At 40.3% G+C, this 7560-nt stretch overlaps 1 pseudogene; it reads right to left on the reverse strand.

The window, feature by feature from the left end:
• Positions 1–3105: 3105 nt before the first annotated feature.
• Positions 3106–7342, reverse strand: LOC134736007 (dual specificity mitogen-activated protein kinase kinase 4-like; annotated as a pseudogene).
• Between the last annotated feature and the right edge of the window lie 218 nt (positions 7343–7560).

The raw sequence follows: 7560 nt of genomic DNA on the forward strand, positions 1-7560 counted from the left end.
TGCTTGGCCACACCCTAGGTATTCTCTCCTGAATATGCTTTTTATTCTTTAAATGGCTAGGCTGAAAATTTTATAAAATCTTTAAGTTCTACTTCCCTTTTGATTATAAATTTATTTTTATTTATCCATTCATTTATTTTGTGTTTGTTTGCTTTGAGATGAAGTCTCGCTCTGTCGCCCTGGCTGGAGTGCAGTGGCACGATCTCAGCTCACTGAAACCTCCACCTCCCTGGTTCAAGCAATTCTCCTGCCTCAGCTTCCCTGAGTAGCTGGGACTACAGGCACATGCCACCACACCCAGTTAATTTTTGTATTTTTAGTAGAGACAGGGTTTCACCATATTGGCCAGGCTGGTCTTAAACTCCTGACCTCAGGTGATCCACCCAACTTGGCCTCCCAAAGTGCTGCGATTATAAGCATGAGCCACCTTGCCTGGTCTCATTCATTCATTTATTAAGACAGGGTCTTACTCTGTCACCCAGGGTGGAATTCAGTGGCATGATTATAGCTTGCTGCAGCTTTGAACTCCTAGACTAAAATGATCCTTCTGCCTAATGCTCCTGCATGGCTAGGACTACAGCCACATACCACCATGACTGGCTAATTTAAAAAAAATTGTAGAGATGGGGTCTCACCATGTTGCCCAGGCTGGTCTTGAACTTCTGGCCTCAAGTGTTTCTTCTGGCTTGGCCTCAAAAAACACTGGGATTACAAGCATAAGACATCTTGCTCAGCCAATTTCATTTTTAATTTCTCTTTTCTCACATTCTACTATAAGCAGTCAAAAGAAGCCATGCCACACCTCAAAGAATTTGCTTGGAGATTTCTTCCACCAAATATCCTAGTTTATCACTCTTAAATTCTGCTTTCCACAAAGTGCTAAGATATGGAAACAATTCAGACAAGTTATTTGCCACTTTGTTATAAAGGTGGTCTTTTTCCAATAAAATTTTCAACATTTTCCAATAAGATATTCCTATTTTCTGTCTAAGACCTTTACTTTCCATATTTCTGCTAACATTCTTATCACAACCACTTAGATAATCTCTAAGAAGATTCAGGCTCTGTCTACCGCTATCCTATTTCAAGCCTTCAACAGAATCACCCTTAATCCTCCATTGACATCAATCCAGGCTTTTTCTAGCATTACCTTTAAATTCCTCCAGCCTCTAACCATTAACCAGTTCTAAAGCCACTTCCACATATTCAGATATTTGTTACAGAAATACATGAGTCATTAGTACCCATTTCTGGCTCAGTCAGTTCAGGCTGCTATAATAAAATACCACAGACTGAGTAATTTATTAATAATAGAAGTGTATTTCTTACAAATCTGGAGGCTGGGTATCCAAGATCAAGGCACCAGCAGATTCAGTGCCTGGTGAAGGCTACTCTCTATGTCCAAGATGACATCTCATTGTTGAATCCCCCAGAGGGGATGAATGTCGTGTACTCACATAGCAGAAGGGGAATAAAAGGCCTACTTAGTTGCCCACAGCGTTTTCATAAGGCACTAATCCAACCCACAAAAGCAGAGCCATCATGGCCTAATCACTTCCTACAGGCATCACCTCTTAATACTGTTTCATTGGAGATTATGTTTCAACATAAATTTTGGTGGGGACACAAACATTCGAATGATAGAAATGCCATTATGGAAAAGGAAAAATTATAAGTGGATGCCAGTGGATGAGGGTTCAGGAAGGATTGGACTACAAGGATACAGGACAATGAACTTTTGGGGGATGGTGGAATTATTTCATATTTTGATTGTGGTTGTGATTACACCTGTTTGCATTTGTCAACACTCATAGAATTATACACCAAAAAGTATGTTTACCATATGTAAAGAGAAAAAATGAATAAATAAACTACCAACAAATATTTATCATTTATTTAATAAGAAATATTGTAATTTAAATAAAAACACTAAAAACATATGAAGGAACCTTAGTGGTGATCTTTATTTGTATCCAAAGTCCAATAAAATGGAAAAAATTATTTCTGTCATTTATGAGCTAATTGGAAATCTGAACACTGGATGTTGAGAATATAATTAGCATGTTGGGTATGATTGTGGTATTGTGGTTTTGTTAAAATAATACCATTGGGCGCTCTATTTTTTAATGTATTGAATACTTATGAATGAAATGTGGTGTGTAGAATTTTCTTCAAAATAAATATAAGAAAAAGAAAAGTGAATGGGTGTACTGATAAAAGTAAATATTGATTATGTTGTTTTTGCTGAGTGATTCTTGAACTTGATAATGAATACACTGTGGTTTATCATACAATTCTGTCTATTTTTTTAAATGCAAGATGGTTTGGATATTTGTCCCCTCAATTTCTCATGTTGAAATGTAATCCCCAATGTTAGAAGTGGGGCCTGGTGGGAGGTGTTAGGGTCATGGGGGCAGATTCATTATGAATGTTTGGGTGCTGTTCTCACAAAAATGAGTGAGTTCTTGCTGTGAGTTCATGTGAGATATGACTGTTTAAAAGTGTGTGGCACCTCCTACATCTGTCTCTTGCTCCCACTGTCACTATGTGACATGCTGTTTCTACTTTACCTCCCACCATAAGTAAAGGCTCCCTGAGGCCTCACCCAAAGCCAAAAGGATGCTGGCACCACATTTCCTGTACAGCTCTGTGCAACCAAGAGCCAATTAAATCTCTTTTCTTTATAAATTACCTGGTCTCAGGAATTCCTTTAGAGCAAAACAAACACATAAACACACAAAATTGTTACCAGGAGTGGGGTTTTACTATAAAGATGCCTGGAAATGTGGAAACGACTTTGGAACTGGGTAATGGGCAGAGGTTGGAAGAGTTTGGAGGGTTCGGAAGAAGACAGGAAAATGAAGCAAAGTTTGGAATTTCTTAGAGACTGGTTAAATGGTTGTGACCAAAATGCCTTTAGAGATATGGACAGTAAAGTATAGGCTAAAGAGGTCTCAGATGGAAATGAGAAAGTTATTGGAAACTAGAGTAAAAGTAACCCTTGTTACATGCTAGCAAAGAACTCAGATGCATTGTGTTCATGCCCTGGGGAACTGTGGAAGTTTGAACTTAAGATTGTCGACCTAGGGTACCTGGTGCAAGAAATTTCTTTCTTTCTTTTTTTTTTTCATCATCACATCCTAGATTTATTACAACTGACCTGCAGGCAAAACGACAGAACTATTACATAAACACTTCAATTCCATGTATACAATAGAGGAGAAATTCAAACAAGAATACAGGGTAAAATATTCCAAAGCTCCAAGAAGCAGTTATGTTACTGAGCTCCATTTTTTACAGACAAATAAGGTGATATCCCTGCACATTACCTTTTTGATAATTTTTATACATTTTTCTCTGGTACAAGAGGAAAATAACCAGAGTTAACAATGTACAATTCTTACACTATTTTCACAGTTTGTGAACACTATTCATCCTTTTGTTTTAATAAAGATACACTGTAATAAACTCCTTGCTCTAAAGTTTATAGTTTATAATAATCTATGATTAATACATGAAAATTTCCTTTTTATGTGGTCATCCACACAATAGAATGGTCAGATTCGCTCCTGGACAGTCAGAATTGCTTTTATCTCCATTTGCATAATGGCAAAGTGACCCTATGCTGAGCCAGATGGGAAGTTGACAGCAGAGAAACAGATTCCTCTTGAGTCCCCGGGAACAATGGAGGATGACAGCTTGCTGTGGTCAAAGAGAGACATAAAGCAATGTCTCCTTTCAGAACAGTGGGAAGTCTAAAGTTTAAAATGCCATGTGGGAGAAGATAAGGAAATAAGGCAAGTAGACCAAAGAGATAATCACTTTTGAATTCTGCAATTTACACGGATGTGATTTTAAACAGCACCATTCTCCCTTTATTGTTTGATAGTATTTATGACTGTCACTCTAAGAGGAGACACAGCAATATCTGCCGTGATTTGGTTCTGTAATGGCATCACCTGCATCTCAGACCACGGCTGTTTTATATTCCAGTGTGCTTGAACCATTCACAGTGCTGCTTCACTGTCATACAAAGCCTTAAGGTTCAGTGCCAGGGAGGCCCGAGCAAAATCTAATGAGAACCTGGCTAATGGGTAAGTTAAGAAGCACGAGATACTTAAATGCTCTCTTGTAACAGTGCTGAGGGTTTCGTTTTGCTTTTTGTATTTTTTCCAGTAGACTTCCAATGCCAAGAAATAGTGGTGTACTACAAGAGGTTCTGGCTGGTGATGAACGTAAAGGCTGCCATTTCAGATCCTCATCTGGTCCAATGTGTCTCTAGAAAAGATGCTCCTTTATCACCTACCACATCCGCTGGGCCCCACTATTCTTAGCTTTTTAAACACTAGCGCATATGAGAGATTTGGGGCTAAAAATCCTTGGTAAGGAACATCCCTGGTAATTATAAAGGTTTTTTGATATAAAAAAAGGCAAAATATTGGATTAAGCAAAAGTCACATAGCGACAACAGACCACAGGGGAAGGGAAAGAGATTTGGAAACTGAAGACCTGGACCAGTGATAGCAAGAAGGAAACAACTGAGATTTGGTCTTTTGCTGCCTACTAGAAATTTTTTTTTTTTTTTTTTTTGAGACAGAGTCTCACTCTGTCGCACTCCAGTGGCGCAATCTTGGCTCACTGCAACCTCCTCCTCCCGGGTTCACGCCATTCTCCTGCCTCAGCCTCTCCGAGTAGCTGGGACTACAGGCGCCCGCCACCACGCCCGGCTAATGTTTTTTGTATTTTTAGTAGAGACGGGGTTTCACCGTGGTCTCGATCTCCTGACCTCGTGATCCGCCCGCCTCGGCCTCCCAAAGTGCCGGGATTACAAGCGTCAGCCACCGCGCCCGGCTAGAAATCTTTATCTAATCAATCAAGGCACATTGCTACTAGCTACTTCTCCCTGTTAGTGAGTTATGATGGCTAAAGTATCAGGCTTAGGACCAAAGGGAAATATATAACTGCTACAAGCTGTTCCAGATAAAATGGTAGAATTAAAAACATCTGTAAACTTTGCCTTCTGTACTGTTTTCTTCTTTCAGTCCTGGTGGTTTGTGGCAGGTGGAACATCAAGTTGGCAGCACACCAAATTCTGAGAATGAAAAATTCTTAGGATCAGCACCTTCTTTGACAAGTGGCAGACTCCTGAGTCTTCCCAATGCAAAGTAGGACTGGTAAAGGAGAAAAGAACACATCCGGTCCTGTCTCAATATTTTAGTGTTCACCTCTTTGAATGCAACATTGTTTTTGGTAAAGATAAATTCATTCTAATTTAATGTGATATTTCAAACAGGAAATTTGGCTGAGCACATCGATCCCCAAATATCAACTGTAACTGTAAAGCAACAGAATATCACATCAGTAAATCTATTGCACTTGGTGAAGAAAGTAAATTCCTCCTTTGTCTCCTAGCTCCAGAAGGCAATGTGTCTTGTTGGCTGTGAAAGCTCTTCTCACTCAAGCCCGAGTCTCTATGTTCAGACATAGTACATCCATCACCGTGTCCTTCCAGGATTTGGAAGTCTGATAAAACACCATTCCAGCAGCTGCATCTCCAGGTTTGGAGTCTATAAATGAATTTAAGATGTGATCTAATCACAGTCAACAACTTGATCATACTGACTTCTACATTTCATGAATATATTCATCACAAAAGAGCAGGATGAGGTCTCTCTGACCAGCACTAACACTGTGTGATCAATCAGGTATTACCAGGATGCACGTTCTAGGTGATAGGAATATATAGACATGATGGAAATGAACACCAATGTCATTGCACATGGTGTCTGGGCGAGCAATAAAAACACTGTGATATGGGATGAAAATTCTTTACCTTTTGCTTCCTCTCAGCCCTTTTTTCTAGAGTCTGATGTAGCAGCGATATCAATCAACATACATGGGAAAGCTGGGAGTAGCTGGCATTTGATCCAGGATTTTACAAACATAGCATGTGACCTCAATGGTACGTTCTTCATACATCAAAATAAAAAGATGTTTCAGAAGCTCTTTATACTTTGGTCTTTTGGATTCATTCTTCGTAAGGCACAAGTTGACAAAGTTGATGAAACTTGAGGAGAATTCCCTTTCCTCAGAATTACTCAGCTGGGGAGGATCTCCTTTCACGACTTGTGTTAGTTGATCAAATACACTATTCCACTTTGGATAAGGAAATTGGCCCGTGGCCAACTCGCACAATGTGATCCCCAAACTCCAGACATCAGAGCGGACATCATATGCTTGTCATGATGCACTTGGGTCTATTCTTTCAGGTGCCATATATGGCCTACAGCCAGCATCTTCTGTCTTGGCAATAGAGTCCACAAGCTGTCCATTGCTGCCAAAATCACAGAATTTAATATTTTCACTTCTGTCCAGAAGAATATTGGAAGGTTTGATACTTCTGTGAATAATTTTCAAGTTTTCTTTTAAGTGATTTAGTGCTTTCACAGCTGCTAAAGTGATTTTGCCTAAAATTTCTTCTGGAATAACATCATCTAATACACTATACACATAATTGTAAAACTTATCAAACGAGATAGACATGAGTTCCATACAGGTTCAACAGTCACCCTCTCTGAAGACTGCACCATAAAACTGAACAATGTAAGGGCAATCACTACTCCGCATTACTTCATCCAAATCCTTAAGAGATTGTTTTTGTTCTTTTTCATTCACTGTTGACCGAATTCTTTTAACTGCCATTATTGCCCACTTGGTTTGTGGACCATTTTGTTGACAGAACCATAAGCTCCTCATCCAATTTCTCCAAGGTCTTTCAAGTCCTCTGCAGGACTGAAATCCCAGTGTTGTTCAGGGGAGATCTTCAGTTTTCCTGATGACTCAATGCTGTGTGATCTCAGTCTCTCTATGTGTGGGTTTTGAACTCCTGTAGGATTGGGATTCAGAGTAAACCTTGCTGTAGATTTGAAAGGTGGATTTGCAAAATTCAGCTTCAGTGCTTTGCGTTTCCCCTGCATGCTGCTGATGGCTGGGTGGCCTGGCTCCAGGGATCCTACGGGTCCTGGGGTGCCGCTGACGCTGCTGCCCCCGGAGCCGCCACCGCCGCTCGGGCTCGGAGATGCCATTGTTGGGAGTGAGGAGCCGAGCGGCGCAGTGGCGGCTGCAATGCAGCCCTGGTACAAGAAATTTCTAAGCAGGAAAGCATTCAAGATGTAGCCTGGTTGCTTATAACAGCATATTATCATATATAGGAGCAAATAAATGACGAAGTTGGTACTTATATTTAAAAGGAAAGTAGAGCATAAGTTCAGAAAATGTGCGTCTTAGCCCTGTGGTAAAGAAAGAATCCAAGCAGGCTGTAAAGCAATCACTTGCTAGAGAGATTAGCATTACTAAAAGACAGCCAAGTGCTAATATCCAAGACAATGAGGAAAAAAAAAAAAGACTAGGAGGCATTTCAGAAGTCTTTGGGACAGCCCAGAGGTCTACCAGGAAATAATGGTTTCAGGGGCCAAGCCCTGGGTTGTGCTATCCTACTCAGCCTCAGGACACTGCTCTTCATATCCTGGCTGCTCTGGCTCCAGCCTTTGCTCAAAGGCG

The sequence above is a fragment of the Symphalangus syndactylus genome, chromosome X (genome assembly GCF_028878055.3).
Source record: "Symphalangus syndactylus isolate Jambi chromosome X, NHGRI_mSymSyn1-v2.1_pri, whole genome shotgun sequence".
Lineage (NCBI taxonomy): Eukaryota > Metazoa > Chordata > Mammalia > Primates > Hylobatidae > Symphalangus > Symphalangus syndactylus.